This window comes from Staurois parvus, unplaced genomic scaffold (assembly GCF_062004578.1).
Source record: "Staurois parvus isolate SC_StPar_1 unplaced genomic scaffold, SC_StPar_1.0 ptg000191l, whole genome shotgun sequence".
NCBI classification, from domain to species: domain Eukaryota; kingdom Metazoa; phylum Chordata; class Amphibia; order Anura; family Ranidae; genus Staurois; species Staurois parvus.
In genome coordinates this window covers 7,132,920-7,155,128 of record NW_028317987.1, presented here as the reverse complement: position 1 = coordinate 7,155,128, position 22,209 = coordinate 7,132,920, and the positions used below count along the sequence as shown (strand labels likewise).

The window sequence follows — 22,209 nt, the reverse complement described above, 5'->3', positions numbered from 1 at the left end:
GAAGATACTAAACCTCACCCTGGAGATCATCTACCTGCTGACCGGAGAGGTGAGGAGGATTCTGGGAGGTCACATGACATCACTATTATCTCTATTAATAAAATGCAGACCTGACCGGAGAGGTGAGGAGGATTCTGGGAGGTCACATGACATCACTCTTATCTCTATTAATAAAACACAGACCTGACCGGAGAGGTGAGGAGTATTCTGGGAGGTCACATGACATCACTCTTATCTCTATTAATAATACAGAGACCTGACTGGAGAGGTGAGGAGGATTCTGGGATTCTAACATGATATTCTTATTGGTTCCTCAATACAGAGATTTCCTCTTCTGAAGTCAGGTGATCATATGACCATCACAGTGCCTCCATGTGACTCCCTAAACCCTGAGAGACACAACATGCAGAAGATTCTAGAAGTCACCAAGAAGATAATGGAGCTGCTGACAGGAGAGGTGAGCAATGCTGGGAATTCTGGGACATTCTCCAGTAACAGACAAGGGATGTGTCTGGATGATGACTGTATCATTGTGTGTGTCAGGTTCCTATAAGGTGTCAGGGTGTCACTGTCTATTTCTCCATGGAGGAGTGGGAGTATTTAGAAGGACACAAGGATCTCTACAAGGACCTCATGATGGACCATCAGCAGACTTTCAGGAAGATTGTAAGGAAGGAATTTCCCTGGAATGAGACGATATTGAAGCTCACCCTGGAGATCCTCAGCCTGCTGACTGGAGAGGTGAGTGTAATGAAGGGGTTAAATAAATAAAAAATCCTCTTGTGCTGCCAAACCTAATATGATGAACTAAGAGTGTCTGCAAACACCAAACTGCGTTCCCACAACACTACAAAATAAATGGAGAGATAAATAGTGCTGCGCTACTCACTAAAGCTAACCATAAAGTAAACACCTGACAGAGCCCCTAACTAAGGTGATAGAAGTGCATACCTAGAGAATCACCAAACACAAGGGAAGGAAAAGATCCAGAGAGAATGGATGTCCTGCTAGGCAACACCAAATGTGAACAAATCAGTGAGTGCAACTTCAACAAATGTGCAAATAGATAGTCTGAGTAATATATATCAAGGCATAAATAATAATATATATAACAATGCACAAAAAATATAAAGATAATAAAATTCCATTAAACACACACCCGGCTGAGCCCTCAACACAGTGACAGTCTGTGAATAAATGTCTGTAAATGCAGTACAAATCAAGATCTGTAATGCAGAAAAATCTTCATATCAGCACCACCAGAAATCTTAAACGACATAGTCGTGCGCTGGAGCGATTGTGGCGTACAACCAAATCTCAACAAGCATTCACCCGATATAAATCTGCTTTCTTCACATACAATTCCTCCCTCCATGCTGCCAAACAAGACGACTTTGTCATTCTTATTAATATCTTGTCATCCAGTCCTTGTCGTCTCTTCCCTACTTTTAACTCTCTACTTTCTCCACCTCAACCCAGTACCTCCACCCCCACCCAGTACCTTATTCACTGCTCACGAGATTGTAAATCATTTAAAAAACAAGATTGATGCAATTCGTAGGGGCATCTCCACTGCACAGACATCCATCCCACTTAGCATACCTTATACTAAACCTCCCTCAACACTTTCCTCTTCTGACCTCGCTACTACTGAAGAGGTCACTAAGGTTTTCTCAGAAGCCCGTCTCACTACCTGCCCCCTGGATCCTGTCTCCTCACAACAACTACGGTCACCCTCCTCCTCCATCCTATGCTCCCTCACTCACATCATCAATCTCTCCCTCTCTACTGGTGCCTTCCCCACCCCTCTAAAGCATGCACACATCACTCCCATACTTAAAAAGCCCTCCCTGGACCCCACAAACCTGAACTACTTCAGACCCATCTCCCTGCTGCCATTTACTTCTAAACTCCTCTTAGTCTACAATGGCCTGAGCTCCCACCTCACCGACAACAACCTTCTTGACCCTTTACAGTCTGGCTTTCGCTCACTACACTCCACTGAAACTGCCCTACTAAAACTCACTAATTATTTACTAACTGCTAAAACCAATGGCCACTACTCCGTACTAATCCCAACCAATGACCACTACTCCGTACTCATCCCAACCAATGGCCACTACTCCGTACTCATCCCAACCAATGGCCACTACTCCATACTCATCCCAACTAATGACCACTACTCCATACTCATCCCAACCAATGACCACTACTCCATACTCTTACTACTTGACTTCTCTGCGGCTTTTGATATGGTTGACCATCCCCTCCTCTTCAGAAAACTCCACTCTCTTGGCCTCAGAGACTCCGCTCTCTCCTGGTTCTCCTCCTACCTATTGCAGTGCTCCTTCAGCGTTACCTATAACGCTACCTTCTCCTCTTCATTCCATCTTTCTGTAGTGGTCCTTCAAGGTTCTGTCCTTGGACCCCTTCTCTTCTCCCTTGGTCACTTGATAAACTCCCATGGGTTTAAGTACCATCTCTATGCTGATCGCACACAAATCTATCTTTCTACTCCTCACCTCACCCCTTCAGTCTCCTCCTCACCTCACCCCTTCAGTCTCCTCTTGCATTACTATCCTACTAAGTGACATATATCTGCATGGATGTCACTCCACTTCCTCAAATTCAATCTTTCCAAAACTGAGCTCTTAGTATTTCCCCAGTCCGTGCCCCCTCCCCTGACTTCTCCATCAAGACCAATAATACAACCATCAGTCCCTCCATTCATGCCAGGGTGCTAGATGTAATCATAAACTCCCATCTTTCCTTTCAGCCCCAAATCCAATCACTGTCCTAATCATGTAGACTTCATCTCCACAACATCTCCAAGATACGCCCGTTCCTAACCTCGGAAACCACTAAGCAACTTATTCACTCCCTTGTTATATCTCGCCTTGACTATTGTAACTCCCTCCTCAATGACCTACCTCATCGCAGGCTATCCCCTCTTCAGCCTATCATGAATGCTGCTCATCCACCTTACTAACCGTTCCGTATCTGCCAATCCCTCCACTGGCTTCCCATTGCCCAATGGATACAATTCAAAACATTAACAATAACGTACAGTATAAAGCCATTTATAGCTCTGCCCCAAATTACATCACCAATCTTGTCTCCAAATATCACCAAAACCATACTCTCCACTCCTCGCAAGACCTCCTACTCTCTAGCTCCCTTGTCTCCTCCTCCCATGCTCGTCTCCAGGACTTATCCAGAGCTTCCCCCATCCTCTGGAACTCTTTACCCCAATTTATCAGACTATCGCCTACTCTGCTCACTTTTAGACGATCTATGAAAACCTATCTCTTCAGGGAAGCCTAGCCTGCCCTCAGCTAATAATGAAATCTTCTACTCTTCCAACCAATCCACCCCCCACAGTTACTACCTTTTGTACCACTAGCCCCTCCCTCCTAGATTGTAAGCTCCAAGGAGCAGGGCCCTCCTTTCCCTCTTGTATTGTTGCTGTATTGTCTCTCATTATATTGTAAAGCACTGAGCAAACTGCTATATAAATCCTGTATAATAATAATAATATTTTCCACACGTGACTTGGAAGAATCCTCCGCCAGCTAGCGTGCACGCTCCCCTCCCCATTTTGACCTATAGGGAATATACATCAAATGTGCTTTAATATCAACCCGAAATCCAACCAGCTCTCCTCTGTAAGTACTTTACTGGCTCCTTCTCCAATTCCTCATCAGAAATCCATGTTCAAAAAAAATCAAAGGACATCTCATAGTGTCCTTTAATATGTCCATATTAAATGTATAAAAACCGAGTATAGAATACTCAAAATTGGGCCAGCAGACCCATACAAGCATTGGTAATAACATACACAGGGACAGGTGTACCAAGATGGCAGCCACCGTCTGACCAGAAATGATGTCACCACACTTCCTTCCTTCATGGTACATCATGAATCGTAACTTCCTCAGGGACATGGATTTCTGATGGGGAATGGGAGAAGGAGCCAATAAGGTACTTGCAGAGGAGAGCTGGTTGGATTTCAGGTTGATATTAAAGTGCATTTGACCTATATTCCCTATATGTTTTTGGGGAGGTAGTTGTTTTTTTTTTGTCTGAGTATAGATCTATGTTTGTCCCAAGCGTCTTTGAAACTATTTGCTGTTGACTGGCTCACTACCTCTGCTGGAAGTTTACTCCAAGCATCAACTACTCTGTCAGTAAAATATTACTTTCTGAGATTGGTTGTGAACTTTCCTCCAGTTAGTTGGAGGCCATTTCCTCGTGTTCTTCATTTTGTTTTCATGTTGAAAATCCTGCCCTCTTGAACCGTATTCACCCCCTTAGTGTAAAGGTTTCAGTCATGTCTCCCCTTTCCCTTTTCTCCTCCAGACTGGACATGTTACGTTCCTGAAGTCTCTCCTGATATGTTCTATCCCCCCCAGACCTTTCACCATTTTTGTTCCCCGTCTCTGGACTCGTTCTATCTTATCAATATCTTTTTATAAGGTCTCCAAAACTGGACACAGTATTCTAAATGAGGTCCAACTAAAGATCTACTGTATATAGGGGAATAAGGACCCCTCTAGTGATATAAAGATCTATATAGAAGGAATCAGGACCTCCTTCCTCCTGCCGGTGACCCCTCTATTGATATAAAGATCTATATAGAGGATTCAGGACCCCCCTTCCTCCTGCCGGTGACCCCTCTAGTGATATAAAGATCTATATAGGGGAATCAGGACCTCCTTCCTCCCACCGGTGGCCCCTCTAGTGATAAAAATATCTATACAGAGGAATAGGGACCTCCTTCCTCCTGCCGGTGACCCCTCTAGTGATATATAGATCTGCATAGGGGAATCGGGACCTCCTTCCTCATGTCAGTGACACCTTTAGTGATATATAGATCTTTATATGGGAATCGGGACCTCCTTCCTCATGTCAGTGACACCTCTAGTGATATAAAGATCTATATAGAGGGATCGGGACCTCCTTCCTCCTGCCGGTGACCCCTCTAGTGATATAAAGATCTATATAGAAGGAATCAGGACCTCCTTCCTCCTGCCAGTGACCCCTCTAGTGATATAAAGATCTTTATAGAGGAATCAGGACCTCCTTCCTCCTGCCGGTGACCCCTCTAGTGATATAAAGATCTTTATAGAGGAATCAGGACCTCCTTCCTCCTGCCGGTGACCCGTCTAGTGATATAAAGATTTATATAGGGGAATTGAGACCTCCTTCCTCCCGCCGTGACCCCTCTAGTGATAAAAATATCTATACAGAGGAATAGGGACCTCCTTCCTCCTGCCGGTGACCCCTCTAGTGATATAAAGATCTATATAGGGGAATCATAATCTCCTTCCTCATGCCGGTGACCCCCCTTGTGATATATAGATCTTTATAGGGGAATCATAATCTCCTTCCTCCTGCCGGTGACCCCCCTTGTGATGTAAAGATCTATATAGAGGAACCGGGACCTCCTTCCTCCTGCTGGTGACCCCTCTAGTGATATAAAGATCTATATGGAGGAGTCGGGACCTTCTTCCTGCTGCCGGTGACCCCTCTAGTGATATAAAGATCTATATAGGGGAATCGGGACCTCCTTCCTCCTGCCGGTGACCTCTCTAGTGATATAAAGATCTATATAGGGGAATCGGGACCTCCTTCCTCCCTCCTCCCACCGGTGACCCCTCTAGCGATAAAAATATCTATACAGAGGAATAGGGACCTCCTTCCTCCTGCAGGTGACTCCTCTAGTGATACAAAGATCTATATAGAGGAAACAGGACCTCCTTCCTCCCGCAGGTGACACCTCTATTGATATAAAGATCTATATAGAGGAATCGGGACCTCCTTCATCCCACCGGTGACCCCTCTAGCTATATAAAGATCTATATAGAGGAATTGGAATGTCCTTCCTCCTGCTGGTGACTCCTCTAGTGATATAAAGATCTATAAAAGGGAATCGGGACCTCCTGCCGGTGAGCCCTCTAGTGCGCTCCCCACAACCTCACTAACACCCCCTTCCCTCTCTCTGACCACAACCTGATTACCTTCTCTATCTCTTCGTCCTCCAACGTTTACCCCTCCAAATGTCACACTACTACCAGCCGTAACCTTAACCCTGCCCCCCTCCACTCTGCAGCTGAACAACTCCACAACAGCATCCTCCCCCTGTCCTGCCCCGACTTGGCTATGACTGCCTACAACAACGCGCTGTCAACAGCCCTTGACTCACTAGCGCCTTCAACCACACGCAACATCAGACCCCGACCGCTCCAGCCCTGGCAGACTGATCACACCAAAACCCTCAAACGATGCAGTCGTGCCCTGGAGCAACTATGGCGCAAAACCAAATCCCAACAAGCCTTCACCTGCTACAAATCTGCCTTCCGCACCTACACCTCCTCCCTCCACGCAGCCAAACAAGCCTACTTCCTGACCCTCATCAAGGCCCTCTCCTCCAATCCTCGCCGACTCTTCTCCACCTTCAACTCTCGCCACTCCCACCTCCAGCCAGCATCTCACTCACTGCCCTTGAGATTGCCAATCACTTCAAAAACAAGATTGACACAATTTGCAAGGACATCGCCGCAACTCACACGCCCTCTCAACCCGTCCCCTCTCACACAGCTACCCCCTCATCCCCCCTCTCCCTCGACATAACCTGCAGAGACTTTGTCGCTGCTCAAACTCCCTCTAACCCCGTTCCCCCTCACTCAGCTACCCCCTCATCACCCCTCTCCCATGGCCCCACCACTGCTCTGACCCCCACTTCCACCCCACCCTACATTCCTCATACTGAAGCCCCCCCAACAATCAGCACCTCTGACCTTACTACCATCGAGGAATTCTCCAAGATCCTCTCTGATGCCCACCTCACCACCTGCCCCCTCGACCCTATCCTCTCACAACTCCTACGACCTCCCTCCCCCTCCATCCTACGCTTCCTCACCCACATCTTTAATCTCTCCCTCTCCTCAGGCACTTTCCCCTCCCCTCTGAAACATGCACACATCACCCCCATACTTAAAAAGCCCTCCCTGGACCCCAATGACCCGAACAACCTCAGACCCATCTCCCTGCTCCCATTTACATCTAAACTCCTCGAGCGCCTAGTCTACACCCGCCTAAGCTCTCACCTCAACGACAACAACCTCCTCGATCCCCTACAGTCCGGCTTCCATCCCCTACACTCCACCGAAACTGCCTTACTCAAACTCTCCAACGACCTGCTAACCGCCAAAGCTAATGGCCACTATTCAGTGCTCCTACTCCTTGACCTCTCTGCGACCTTCGACACAGTCGACCACCCCCTCCTCCTCAAAAAACTACACTCCCTCGGCCTCAGAGATTCTGCTCTCTCCTGGCTCTCATCCTACATGTCACAACGCTCTTTCAGTGTTACCTATAATGCTACCACCTCCCCCTCACTCCCCCTCTCTGTTGGGGTCCCTCAAGGCTCTGTCCTCGGCCCCTTCTCTTCTCCATCTACACCTCCTCCCTTGGCCAACTTATACACTCTCACGGCTTCAACTACCACCTCTATGCCGACGACACACAAATCTATCTCTCAACCCCCCACCTCACCCCCTCGGTCTCCGCCCGAATCACACACCTACTGAGCGACATATCAGACTGGATGTCGCTCCACTTCCTTAAACTGAACCTCTCCAAAACCGAGTTTCTTGTCTTCTCCCCAGCCCGGACCCCACCCCTCATTGACTTCTTCGTCACATCCAACAACGCCACCATCAAACCCGCCCCACAGGTCAGAGTACTTGGTGTCATTCTGGACTCCACACTATCCTTCCAGCCCCAAGTCCAACCTTTAACAAACTCATGCAGACTCCACCTCCGCAACATCGCCAAAATCTACACATTCCTAACCCCAGAAACCACTAAACAGCTCATCCACTCCCTCATCATATCCCGACTCGACTACTGCAACTCCCTCCTCACTGGCCTGCCTCGCCGCTGGCTATCCCCGCTTCAGTCCATCCTGAATACGGCTGCCAGACTCATTCACCTTTCAAACCGCTCCATTTTCGCCACCCCCCTCTGCCAATCCCTCCACTGGCCTACACTCAGTGTCCTCCACCCCCCTCTGCCAATCCCTCCACTGGCTTCCGAATGCGCAATGGATCAAATTCAAAATCCTAACACTGACGTACAAAGCCGTCCATCATACTGCCCCGTACTACATCACTGACCTAATATCCAAGTACCGCCCAACACGCACACTCCGCTCCTCACAAGACCTCCTTCTCTCTAGTTCCCTGGTCTCCTCCTCCCATGCCCGCCTCCAGGACTTCTCCAAGGTGTCACCCATCCTCTGGAACTCCCTGCCCCAACCCATTAGATTATCACCTACTCTCCTCTCCTTTAGGTGCACCCTGAAAACCCATCTCTTCAGGGAAGCCTACCCCACCCCCTGCTAACTTGCTGACCTCCTCCACTCTTCCTACCACTCCATCCCCCACAGCTATCTCCTCCTGTGCCCCTATCCCCTCCCTCCTAGATTGTAAGCTCGAAAGAGCAGGGCCCTCAATCCCCTCATGTTTTGCATTGTATTGGTACTGTTCTGTCACATGTTCTGTCCTCCTTTGTAATGTACAGCGCTGAGCGAACCATTGGCACTTTATAAATAAAGTATAATAATAATAATCTATATAGAGGAATCAGGACCTCCTTCTGTGGACCCCTCTAGTGATATAAATATCTATATAAAGGAATTGAGACCTCCTTCTTCCCACTGGTGACCCCTCTAGTGATATAAAGATCTATATAGAGGAATCAGGACCTCCTTCCTCCTGCTGGTGACCCCTCTAGTGATATAATGAAATATATAGAGGAATCGGGACCTCCTTCCTCCTTCTGTGGACCCCTCTAGTGATGCATCCTAGAAATTGTTTTGCTTTCCCCACTGCCTGGCCACATTGTTTGCTCATTTTGAAATCATCTGAAATAAGTACCCCCCAAATCCTTTTCCTCTGCAGTGCTGGCCAACACTGTACCCCAATGTTGTTCTCTCTCAAGGGATTATTTTTCCCTAGGTGCATTATTTTACATTTATAAACATTGAATTGAAATTTCCACTTTTTTGACCAATCTTCCAGCAATGGCAGATCCTGTTCCATGTTACAGACACCTCCAGGGATATCCTCCCTATTACACATCTTTGTGTCATCAGCAAAGAGACATCCCCTTACCCAACAACCCTTTAGTTCTATCCCTTACATATAGATTACATAGAACAGGACCCAGTACAGAGTCTTGGGGTACACCACTAGTGACTGGTCTCTGTTCCGAGTGAACCCCATTTACAACCACACCATGGTATCTTTTAGCCAACTGCACATCCACTGAACCACCAAAGGGCTAAGTCCTAGCTTGTCCAACTCTTGTATTAGATCGTTATGTGGAACTGTATCACATGCCTTGCTGAAATCAAGATATTCTATGTCCACAGCACCACCCTGGTCCAAAACATTGGTAATATAGTAGTCAAAAACTCCAATCAGATGAGTCTGACATGATCTGCCCTCAGCAAAGCCATGCTGCTTTGGATCCAGCAAGTTATGTGTTTTTAGATCAATAATCCTTCCTTTCAGGAGTGATTCCATTAACTTGACTACCACCCATGTTAGACTTACTGGCCTGTAATTGCCGGCTTCTACCTTGCTGCCCTTCTTGTGGATCAGTACAATATACGCCCTCCGCCAGTCATGGGGAACTTCTCCTGTTAGGAGAGATTGATCAGTTACTGGTCCAACAACTAGACCTCGAGGTTCTCTGAGAACTCTGGGATGATCCATCAGGGCCCATTGCTTTATTAACCTCTTAGCGCTGGCTGCATGCAAATGTGTGGCCCCCTGGCATCTGGGCCTTGATGCCAAGCGGCCGCTCATTTGCGTGCAATTAAGAAAACCATATGTGCTGAGAGTGCATGCCCTGCATGCTCCCAGCACACATGTCCGGTACTCACGGAAAGGTCCGGATATCCTCTTGTTATCAGGACCTTTCCCGATCATGTGTGACAGATAATCACGGTGGTCACGTGACCCTAAAACTGTCAAGGTCCTACCTTTCCTCAGGGTTTGTGCTGCTCTATGTGCTGTCATCCATCTTAGGTATCTGCAAAGCATTGTGGTATCCTTTATGCTTTCAGGCCTCTGCGGCTCCTCCTCCAGGAGGTGGCGGCTTATCACATTTAAGCCTGCTGTCTGCAGCTGCTCATTGCATTCGTGTCCTGTCTGTTGCATTGCAACAAGCTCCTGTTAGTTTCTCATTGCTCTCCTGGATACCAACTCGGTTTTGGCGATCATCCTTCCTGGCTTCTGAACCCGGCTCTGGCGATCATCCTTCCTGGCTTCTGACCCCGGCTCTGGTGATCATCCTTCCTGGCTTCTGACCCCGGCTCTGGCGACCATTCTTCCTGGCTACTGTCCTACCCAGTCATCCACTGTTGCTGTTGGACTTGCATAGACTCTGTCTTGTTTTTGTACAATAAACCTACCTTTAATTGCACCTCATGTGTCTGGCTCCTCGCTCCCTGACACTACACGAATGCCATGAATCCTGACGTTGCAGGTACGCTCTTGTTCCCTATGTTGGTTGCCAGACTTGATCAGCAGGATCGCTTGTTGGATCAGTTCGCTCAGGCATTGCAAACCCTGCTTGCACGCACAGCGCACCTTGCTCCTGGTGCTATTAGGCTGGTTTTCACTCCTGTGGTTGCTTCCGATGTCGCTCTGGTTGTTGCACCTTCCTCCGCATCTGCTGCCGCACCTGCGGTGCCCAGAGGCATGACTGGTTCAGCCCCCCTTCCACAGCGCTTGGGGGGTGAGCCGAGTCAGTGTCGGGGTTTCCTTAACCAAGTGGGCATATATTTTGAATTGATACCCCATGCTTTTCCTACGGAGAGGTCAAAGGTGGGCTTCCTAATCTCACTACTGGTTTTGTTGCCTCCTTCCGTACGGTATTCGATGTGCCTGCTCGCTCCGCCTCTGCTGCTAAGCTGCTCATGTCCATGCATCAGGGTTCATGAACCGTTGCCGAGTACGCCATAGAATTTCGTACCCTGGTGGCAGAGGTGGGTTGGAACAATGAGGCTCTGGTGGCTGCTTTCTCTCATGGTCTCTCAGATGCGTTGAAGGACAAGATTGCAGCCAAAGAACTGCCTGTGGAGCTAGAGGCACTTCCTTGCTAATCCTGATTGACACCAGGCTCAGAGAGAGGCCTTCATGTAAGGAGCATCTGCGGAGGCCTCCTATCCAATTGGCGCCTACGTTTTCTGTTTCATCCGTTCCTCCCTCTCCTCCCACGCCTCCTGGGGATGGCTTGTCTGGCGGTGAGCCCATGCAGCTGGGGTTTGCCCGCCTTTCCGAGAGGGGCGGGCCGCTCGGCGTCGGGAGGGTCGCTGCCTGTACTGTGGTCTCGGTGGGCATTTTCGGCAGTCCTGTCCAGTCCGTCTGGGAAACGCTCGCACCTGAGATCCTGTCGGGGGAAGATCTTCGGTGGAGTTTTCTCATCCCCAGTTTCCCGTAAGGATAAACCGCTAATCACCGTTGTCCTCTCTTGGGCGGAAGGCTTGGTGACGGCCCAGGCGTTGGTAGACTCTGGGGCTGGCGGGTTGTTTATGGACAGTTTGTTTGCTGCCCAGTACTCCATTCCTCTGCAAGCTCGAGTTACTCCATTGGTCCTCGAGGCAATAGATGGCAGGTCCCTGCAACCGTCGCAGGTTACCCACGAGACCCTGCCAGTTGAAGTAGTTATTGGGGCTGTTCACAGGTAGTTGGCCTGTTTCCAGGTAATTTCTTCCCCGCACTACTCCGTAGTTTTGGGCTATCCCTGGCTTCAGAAGCACAATCCGACCTTTGATTGGTGGTGCCAAGATTCTCTCATGGTCGCCACAGTGTGGGGCCGGTTGCATCCGCAGACCTGTTAAGGTGTTGTGTGCCTCCTCAGACTCTGTGTTGCCCACTGAATATGGGGAGTACCTGGACGTGTTTGACAAGGTGCGCTCCGGTGCTCTGCCTCTTCATCGTCCATACTATTGTGCCATAACCTTACAACCCGGTGCCACTCCTCCGCATGGCAGGGTGTATCCTCTTTTGGTTGCGGAGAATCAGGTCATGGAGGAGTACGTTGCGGATGCGCTTTCCTGGGGGCACATTCGCAAGTCTACTTTTCCAGCAGGAGCTGGCTTTTTCTTCATGAAAAAGAAGGGCGGTGAGTTGAAGCATTGCATTGATTTTAGGGGCCTCAATCGAATCATGATTAAGAATGCTTACCCAATTCCATTGATTACCGAGTTGTTTGACCGCCTCAAGGGAGCAACGGTCTTTACTAAACTCGAACTTAGGGCTGTGTACAACCTCGTACGGATCGAGGAGGGTGACGAGTGGAAGACCGCGTTCAACACCAGAACCGGTCACTATGAATCCCTGGTTATGCCCTTCAGGTTGTGTAACGCGCCCGCAGTCTTTCAGGAGTTCATTAATGATGTCTTTCGTGACTTGTTGCAGCAATGCGTGGTGGTTTACTTGGATGACATCCTGGTTTACTCTGCGTCTATGGAGTCTCACATCCAGGATGTTAAGCGGGTGCTGCAATGGTTACGTGAGAATGAGCTTTTCTGTAAGCTCAAGAAGTGTGAATTTCACAGATCCCAGGTTGCCTTTTTGGGCTAAATCATTTCTGCTGTGGGTTTTTCCATGGACCCTCAGAAGGTTTCGTCGGTTCTGCAGTGGCCTCGTCCCAGTGGTCTTTGGTCCATTCAGCACTTTTTGGGATTCGCCAACTATTATCGGAAGTTTATCAGGAAATTCTCCACGCTGGCCAAGCCTCTCTCAGATATGACCAACAAGGGCAGTAATCCTCACAAGTGGTCACCCGAGGCCATTTTAGCTTTCGAAGCTCTGAAATCCGCCTTCGCTTTGGCTCCGATACTGTCTCACCCCAATCCTGGGTTGCCTTTTGTCCTCGAGGTTGATGCATCTGGGACTGGAGTAGGCGCCCTCTTGTCTCAGCATCGGTCACCCAATGGACCCCTACTTCCCTGTGGGTTCTACTCCAGGAAGCTTCCCTCCGCAGAATGCAACTACCAGATTGGAAACAGGGAGTTGTTGGCCATTATTCAGGCTCTCAAGGAATGGAGGCACCTGATCGAGGGTTCTGTGGTTCTGGTTCTCATTCTCACTGACCACAAGAACCTGACGTATCTCTCAGAGGCTAAGAGGTTGATGCCCCGTCAGGCCAGATGGGCTCTGTTCTTGTCGCGCTTTAACTATGTGGTCTCCTATTTGCCTTGCTCCAAGAATGTCAAGGCTGATGCCTTGTCGTGGCAATACTCTGAGCTATCCAGGGAGGACTCTGAGCCTACCTCGGTCATACCTCCGGACCAGATCCTGGCTGCCATTCTTACCAACTAGACTTCTCCCCTTGGGGAGCAGATTTTGGCGGCTAAAACTGATGCTCTTCCTGAGAGACCGACTGGCAGATGTTTCATACCTGAGGGATTGCATACCCACTTGCTGTGTACCTACCATAATTCCAAGACTGCCAGTCATCCAGGTAGGAACCAGTTGTCCTGGGTCGTTTCTCGGTTATTCTGGTGGCCATCTCTCCATTCTGACATTGCCTCATATGTAGCGGCATGTTCGGTCTGTGCCCAGAATAAATCTCCTCGGCATCTTCCATTGGGCCTTCTGCAACCCATTCCCAATGGGGAGAGTCCCTGGTCACACCTGGGCATGGATTTTATTGTGGACCTCCCTGCGTCTCAAGGCCATACGGTCATTCTTATGGTCATTGATTGTTTTTCCAAGATGTGCCATTGTGTTCCGTTCAAAAAATTGCCAACTGCGCAAGAACTGGCTACGGTTTTCACCAGGGAGATCTTTTGCTTGCATGGGTTGCCCAAGGTGATTGTCTCGGACCACGGGAGTCAGTTTGTGTCCAGGTTCTGGCGCGCCTTCTGCTCCCAGTTGGGTATCGAGCTCTCCTTCTCTTCGGCCTACCACCCGCAGTCCAATGGGGCTGTGGAGCGTTCCAACCAGGCCCTGGAACAATTCCTTCGCTGCTATATATCAGACCATCAAGACAATTGGGTCGATCTCCTGCCATGGGCAGAGTTTGCGAGGAACTCGGCTGTCAACTCCTCCTCTGGGATGTCTCCCTTCATGGCCAACTATGAGTTCCAACCCGCTGTATTGCCTGAGTTGTTCTCGCCACAGCACATTCCGGCTGTGGATAACCATCTTGCTGCCCTGCGTTCCTCATGGGGGCAGATCCAGAGGTCCTTGAAGGACTCAGCACAGCGCTAGAAGCTCCAGGCTGATCGTAGATGGTTGCCCGCTCCTTCATACCAGGTCGGGGATTGGGTGTGGTTGTCCACTCGTAACCTCAATCTTCAGGTGCCTGCACCGAAACTGGCTCCCCGTTATGTTGGTCCTTTCTGCATCCTCCGCAGGGTGTACCCGGTTGCCTATGCCCTTGCTCTTCCTCCTGGGATGCGTATCTCCAATGTCTTCCACGTATCCCTGTTGAAGCCTCTGGTCTGTAATCTCTTTACTGCCTCTCCGCCTCGGCCTCATCCTATCCAGGTTGACGGTCATGAGGAGTATGAGGTGAGCCGCATCCTGGATTCTCGGTTGGTCCGCGGTCGGGTGCAGTTCCTGGTCCATTGGCGTGGTTATGGTCCCAAGGTGCGTTCCTGGGTTCCTTCCATGGATGTTCATGCTCCTGCCCTCCTCCACTCTTTTCACGCCCGCTTTCCCCAGAAGCCTTATGTTGAGCCACGGAGGGGGAGGGGTCCTTGAGGAGGAGGTACTATCAAGGTCCTACCTTTCCTCAGGGTTTGTGCTGCTCCGTGTGCTGGCATCCATCTTAGGTGTCTGCAAAGCATTGTGGGATCCTTAATGCTTTCAGGCCTCTGTGGCTCCTCCTCCAGGAGGTGGTGGCTTATCACATTTAAGCCTGATGTCTGCAGCTGCTCATTGCATTCGTGTCCTGTTTGTTGCATTGCAACAAGCTCCTGTTAGTTTCTCATTGCTCTCTTGGATACCGACTCGGTTTTGGCAAGACTCCTTCCTGGCTTCTGACCCCGGCTCTGGCGATCATCCTTACTGGCTGCTGACCCCAGCTCTGGTGATCATCCTTCCTGGCTTCTGAACCCCGGCTCTGGCGATCATCCTTCCTGGCTTCTGACCCCGGCTCTGGCGACCATTTTTCCTGGCTACTGTCCTACCCAGTCATCTGCTGTTGCTGTTGGACTTGCATAGACTATGTCTTGTTTTTGTACAATAAACCTACCTTTAATTGTACCTCGTGTGTCTGGCTCCTCGCTCCCTGACAAAAACCCCATCCTCCTCCCGGCTTCTGAAACCCTCAAAGGGCAAGGAGACGCCGGCGCCAAGGGGTTAAGCTTTAATCGAGCAACTTCCTCTGCCACCTCTGTCTCCAGAAAACCTAAAAATGATCCATCATTACTGGAACCAATATGATTTCCCATCTTATTATTAGTATAATTTATTTCTGAGAAGACTGAACAAAAGTCATTGTTTAAGTGGTTTGCTACATTCAGGTCTCCCTCAACACATAGTAGGTGTTGTGCCCAGTTTTAATTTTAGTGATCCCATCGTATTTTTTCTATCACTAATGTAGCTATAAAATGTTTTATCTCCTTTCTTCATAGATTTAGCAATTTCCTCCTCTTTCTGTGCTTTGGCAGCGCTGATAATGTGTTTGGCCTCCTTTTGTACATTTTTATACTCTTCTCTGTCAGCTCCACCTCCTGTTTCCTTGAATCTCCTATATGATGATTTCTTTTCCTTTACTATCCTACTTCTCTCTTTAGTGAACCATATTGGTTGTCTCTTCTGTTTATTCTTACTAACTTGCCTGACATTTAATCTAGTTGCCTCCAGGATGGTAGACTCTAACAGTGCCCACTGATTACTTACTCCGGTCCTTTTACTCCAACCTTTCAACTCATTTTTTAGAAATTCACCCAATTCACCAAAATTTGTCTTTTTGGAATCTAAATCTTTTGTTTTTGTATATGATTTTTCAGTTCTTATTTTAATATCAAACCAAAGACATTGGTGATCATTAGAACCCAAATTTTCTCCCACCTCAACATTAGACAGTCGATCCCCATTTGTCAGTACTAGGTCTAGAATATGATCGCCTTGGGTTGGACTTTTTACTGTTTTAGAGAAGCACCATTCAGTGCTTCCATTACATCCCTGTAATGCTTGTAATAGCAGTTTGAGATTTCCAGTTAATGTCAGGCGTGGTGACGTCACCCATAATAAAAACCTCCCCCTTCATTGCCATTTGAGTTATCTCATCAATCAAGAAGTCCTCCTAATCTTCAGTCTGTCCTGGGGGTCTGTATATGACACCAATTCTAAGGGAAGATCCCTCTCTGGTTGGAAGGCAGACCCAGAAGGTTTCCAGTATTTCATTTGTTGTTTGAATTAATGTTCTCCTTATGCTATTTCTGACATATATGACAACTCCACCTCCCCTCCCCCCTACTCTGTCTTTCCTGTATAGTGTATAGCCTGGTATAGTTCCCAGTCATCTGAATCCTTGAACCACGTCTCTGTAATTACAAGAAGGTACAAGTGGTCCCTGACATAAGAGCTGTCAGCTCACAAAGCTTGTTGCCTAAACTTCGAGCAACTCTGTCCTGAACAACACCAACCTCACACTTGTTTCAGCCTGCTGGAGACAGAAATGATCCTCAACAATGACATCTCTGCCCCCATTTCTCAGTTTAAATGCATGTCCAAAAACCTCCTAAATTCCATAGTAAGGAGCTGAGTGCCCTTGTGTGAGGGATGCAGACCATCTCTATTGTACAGCTCAATGTCAGACCACCTGATGGCATCATGACTAACAGAACCAAAACCTTCAGCTTTGCACCAATCCTTTCACCAAACATTGGACTCTGCTATACCAAGTACTTCCTCTTGTTGTCCTTTATGGACAGGTAAAACCTCTTTGTATCACACAGAACTGTACAGGAGTCATGAAGAAATCTACCGACAATGACACAAGAAGGAGATCTCATCGTATGACCACAAGATCCTCGAGAATCCAGAATCCCATCACCATCCCCCCAATTCCATCCCTGATCCCTACAAGACAGAAGACACAGAAGATTCTAGAAGTCACCAAGAAGATGATGGAGCTGCTGACAGGAGAGGTGAGCGGTGCTGGGAATTCTGGGACATTCTCCAGTAACAGACAAGGGATGTGTCTGGATGGTGACTGTATCATTGTGTGTGTCAGGTTCCTATAAGGTGTCAGGGTGTCACTGTCTATTTCTCCATGGAGGAGTGGGAGTATTTAGAAGGACACAAGGATCTCTACAAGGACGTCATGATGGACAATCAGCCGCCCCTCACATCACCGGGTAAGAGGAGACTTTATTGTAAAGGAGAGAGCAGTACGGAGGATCCACCTAGATCCCCCATCATCTGATAAACACATAGAAACAATGGATTCAGTCTCAGGAGACAGGAGGCAGCAGTGTGAGACCTCTGCAGCTTGTCTCATGTGAACATCTAGGCCACCACTGAGTGCTGAATACCAATATTATGAGTCCTGACCCTTACACTATATAATTTATATTGTACATTACATCCTCCTGACCCTGCACTATATACTCTATGTTGTACATTACATACTCCTGACCCCTGCACTATATACTCTATGTTGTACATTACATACTCCTGACCCCTGCACTATATACTCTATGTTGTACATTACATACTCCTGACCCCTGCACTATATACTCTATGTTGTACATTACATACTCCTGACCCCTGCACTATATACTCTATGTTGTACATTACATCCTCCTGACCCCTGCACTATATACTCTATGTTGTACATTACATACTCCTGACCCCTGCACTATATACTCTGTTGTAGATTCCATGGTTCTGACTTCTTCTCTCCCCCCCTCCCCCCACTGCTATATATACACATAATATGGATTCTCTTTTGTTCCCCCCATTTCCTCCCAGCTGGACATTTTGTATCGGATGATGTGATTGGAGCACAGACTTTTACATGGTGATAATAATGTGATAACATCCTCCAACTTTGGACCCTTAAACAGAAAGTGATAATGAGGGAGGAGTCAATACCCCAATGATGGTGGTCTTCAGGATCAGTCCAGTCTTCATCTTGGTTGTTCTCCCCCCATCCTCACTCTCTGACCTCTGGTGGGGCTCAGCCCCGCTGTTCTTCATGACTAAATCATGGACTAAATAAGGAAGTGCAGTACTTCTTGTGTTGGGAAGATGGCGATGAGTGATAGAGGGGGTGGGGACCCTCGTCCTATAATCCCCTCATCACTGTCCCTCCTATAAAAGACAGTTCTGGTTGTTTCCTCACTCTCTGACTAAGGTCCATGAATAAAGAAATGACCTGGTAGGAGATCAGAGGAGCCATTTCCTAGTTTCCTTGAGGGTGGAATTGTAAGCTCCTCAGAGACCAAGCTGCCTGATGTGGGCGGAGTCCTGGTTTGGGGGAACCAATCAGCTCCTGTCTAGTAATCCTCTTTGTCTTTGTATTTTAGTCCATGGCCGGGAGATGAGGAAAACCTCAGAGGATTGTCTCACTTTGTCTCCAGACTGGAAAGTAGAAGATGAGGACATCACACAGTATAGTCCAGGAGAAAACCCGGCTCCCTCCAATGTCCATCCGGCACCACCCAGTGTAGATGGACCATCGGATTCCTCGTATCCTGAGGAACCTCAGACAGTGCGGGACCGGGCCGGCCTTCCAACAGGGAAGATATTCTCCTGTACTGAGTGCGGGAAGGGATTTCATTTTAAATGCCATCTTAATGTGCATAAAAGAACTCACACGGGAGAGAAGCCATATTCCTGTCCTGAGTGCGGGAAATGTTTTTCACAGAAGTCCAGTCTTTACACACATCAGAGATCTCACACAGGGGAGAAACCGTATTCCTGTTCTGAGTGCGGGAAATTTTATTCACAGAAGTCCACTCTTTACACACATCAAAGATCTCACACAGGGGAGAAGCCGTATTCCTGTCATGAGTGTGGGAAATATTTTTCAGATAGGTCTATTCTTTACACACATCAGAGATCTCATACAGGAGAGAAGCCGTATTCCTGTCCTGAGTGCGGGAAATGTTTTTCACAGAAGACCAATCTTTACACACATCAGAGATCTCACACAGGGGAGAAACCATATTCCTGTTCTGAGTGTGGGAAATTTTTTTCATTGAAATCCCATTTTCACAAGCATCAGAGATATCACACGGGGGAAAAGCTGTATTCCTGTTCTGAGTGTGAGAAATGTTTCTCAGAGAAGTCCAGTCTTTACAGACATCAGAGATCTCACACGGGGGAGAAGCCATATTCCTGTCTTGAGTGCAGTAAATGTTTTTCCGTGAAGTCCAATCTTTACAAACATCAGATGTCTCATACAGGGGAGAAGCCATATTCCTGTCCTGAGTGCGGGAAATGTTTTTCACAGAAGTCCAATCTTTACAGCCATCAGAGATTTCACACGGGGGAGAAGTTGCATTCCTGTCCTGAGTGTGGGAAATGTTTTTCACAGAAGTCCCATCTTTACACACATCAGAGATCTCACACGGGGGAGAAGCCGTATTCCTGTCCTGAGTGCGGGAAATGTTTTTCACAGAAGTCCCATCTTTACACACATCAGAGATCTCACACGGGGGAGAAGCCGTATTCCTGTCCTAAGTGCGGGAAATGTTTTTCAGTGAAGTCGCATCTTTCCAGACATCAGACATCTCACACATGGGAGAAGCCATATTCCTGTCCTGAGTGAGGGAAATGTTCCTCACTGAAGTCCTGTCTTCCTGTACATCAGGGGTCCCACACAACCCTGGAGGTGTATTAGTGCCTTGAGTGTGGGAAATGTCTTCTAGATGAATGTTGCTGGACATCCCAGCTCTCATGTGGGGAAGAAGCACACCCTGATATACACCTCAGATATACTCCATGGCTGATCTTCATCATGGAAGAAACAGTTGATAAGGAGATCTGATGTCCCCAAAGACATGGATGAAGTGTGGGACCGGGTTGGCCATTGATAGCAGGAGAAGAATAAAAATAGAGTCCTGCCCTGGGATTGGCTGAGTACATTTTGTGGCGGGAGATTTCACAAGCACTTGGAGGTCTATTATAATACTTTGTGGACAAATGTTCCAAGCACTCATTAGGCCCACAGTTGTAGGTGAGGACAATACTTGCATGGTGGGGGATCACTGAAGAGGTGGGTGGTAATAAAATGTCCCAATTCTAGAAGAGTGACTGATGGTGTACACATGGAAGCAATGGAATTGTGTGTATACCGGGAATGAAGGAGTGATTGGTGAATGCACATATTGGGACTTTCCCATGTCTTTCTCCATACATGTTTCTTGTATGTTTCCCGTGATACAAATGTCTGTGTATATGATCGGCACATGATGGTCTGTCTATGACAAACGTTTTATTGATCTGATCATTTCCATGGTGATTGTGGACACATTGTGATTGGTTGATGGGGGATGGAAAGAACAGAGAGCAGGAAGTAGAGCGCCATCCTTTCTACCTTTCTCTATTCCTAGTTCAGATTTGTAGCAGAAATCCCCAACATGTAGCAATACACGGACAATTGATATCAGACAATGAGGCCGAGGAAGGCCAATCATGAAGCTGTGGGTGGTGCAGCATAGACTGGAACAGGGTCCTCCAGGAGTGCAGCTCACACTGCGGGCAGAACTCCTCCTACTAGGACATTCAGGCTTCACACAGCTACAGCTGCACTCCCGGGACTGCCACGCCTGGACTGTATATGGGGCGGGTGTGGAGGGAGAAGGAGCAGGGATTGGCTAATGGAAAGTGGGAGCATCTCTGAGTTACTGATGGATATACAGTATATGGAGATCAAGGAGAGTTCATCTTCTGCCGGCTATAGATGGGGCCCTTCAACAGTTGGAGTATAGGGGATGATAATGACTGGGTCAAATCTGCAGAGAAGATGGAGTAATGGGATCTCCTTGGATGAAGTGGGGTTGAGGTGTCTGCTAGCAGTGTCCACGTGTGAGAAAGAGAGGAAGTGGGGGAGGGTAAAGGTGTCTGCTAGCAGTGTCCACGTGTGAGAAGTAGAGCAGAAGTGGGGGAGGGTAGAGGTGTCTGCTAGCGGTGTCCACGTGTGAGAAGTAGATGAGAAGTGGGGGAGGGTAGAGGTGTCTGCTAGCGGTGTCCACGTGTGAGAAGTAGAGCAGAAGTGGGGGAGGGTAGAGGTGTCTGCTAGCAGTGTCCACGTGTGAGAAGTAGATGAGAAGTGGGGGAGGGTAAAGGTGTCTCTAGCGGTGTCCACGTGTGAGAAGTAGAGCGGAAGTAGGGGAGGGTAGAGGTGTCTGCTAGCGGTGTCCACGTGTGATAAGTAGATGGGAAGTGGGGGAGGGTAAAGGTGTCTGCTAGCTGTGTCCACATATGAGAAGTACAGCGGAAGTGGGGGAGGGTAGAGGTGTCTGCTAGCTGTGTCCACATATGAGAAGTAGAGCGGAAGTGGGGGAGGGTAGAGGTGTCTGCTAGCAGTGTCCACATGTGAGAAGTAGAGCAGAAGTGGGGGAGGGTAGAGGTGTCTGCTAGCGGTGTCCACGTGTGAGAAATAGAGCAGAAGTGGGGGAGGGTAGAGGTGTCTGCTAGCAGTGTCCACATGTGATAAGTAGATGGGAAGTGGGGGAGGGTAAAGTTGTCTGCTAGCGGTGTCCACGTGTGAGAAATAGATGGGAAGTGGTGGAGGGTAGAGGCGTCTGCTAGCTGTTTCCACGTGTGAGAAGTACTTTATCCACTTCAATCCATTCCTCTACTACTCCTGCATGGAGACGTAACCAAACTAAACACAGCTCTCTCACAATTTCTCTGGAGGGGTCGCCATCCACGCATAGCTTTGCAAAACCTCTATCTCCGGAGGAGCGAGGAGGGATCGGGCATTCCCAACATTCACATACCGGAGGAGCGAGGGGGGATCGGGCCTTCCCAACATTCACATACCGGAGGAGCGAGGGGGGATCGGGCCTTCCCAACATTCACATACCGGAGGAGCGAGGGGGGATCGGGCCTTCCCAACATTCACATACCGGAGGAGCGAGGGGGAATCGGGCCTTCCCAACATTCACATACCGGAGGAGCGAGGGGGGATCGGGCCTTCCCAACATTCACATAC

At 48.5% G+C, this 22,209-nt stretch overlaps 1 pseudogene; it reads left to right on the top strand.

Moving 5' to 3' along the window:
- The first annotated feature begins 490 nt into the window (after positions 1–490).
- On the top strand, positions 491–19,890 carry LOC149461945 (uncharacterized; annotated as a pseudogene).
- The last annotated feature ends 2,319 nt before the right edge of the window (positions 19,891–22,209 follow it).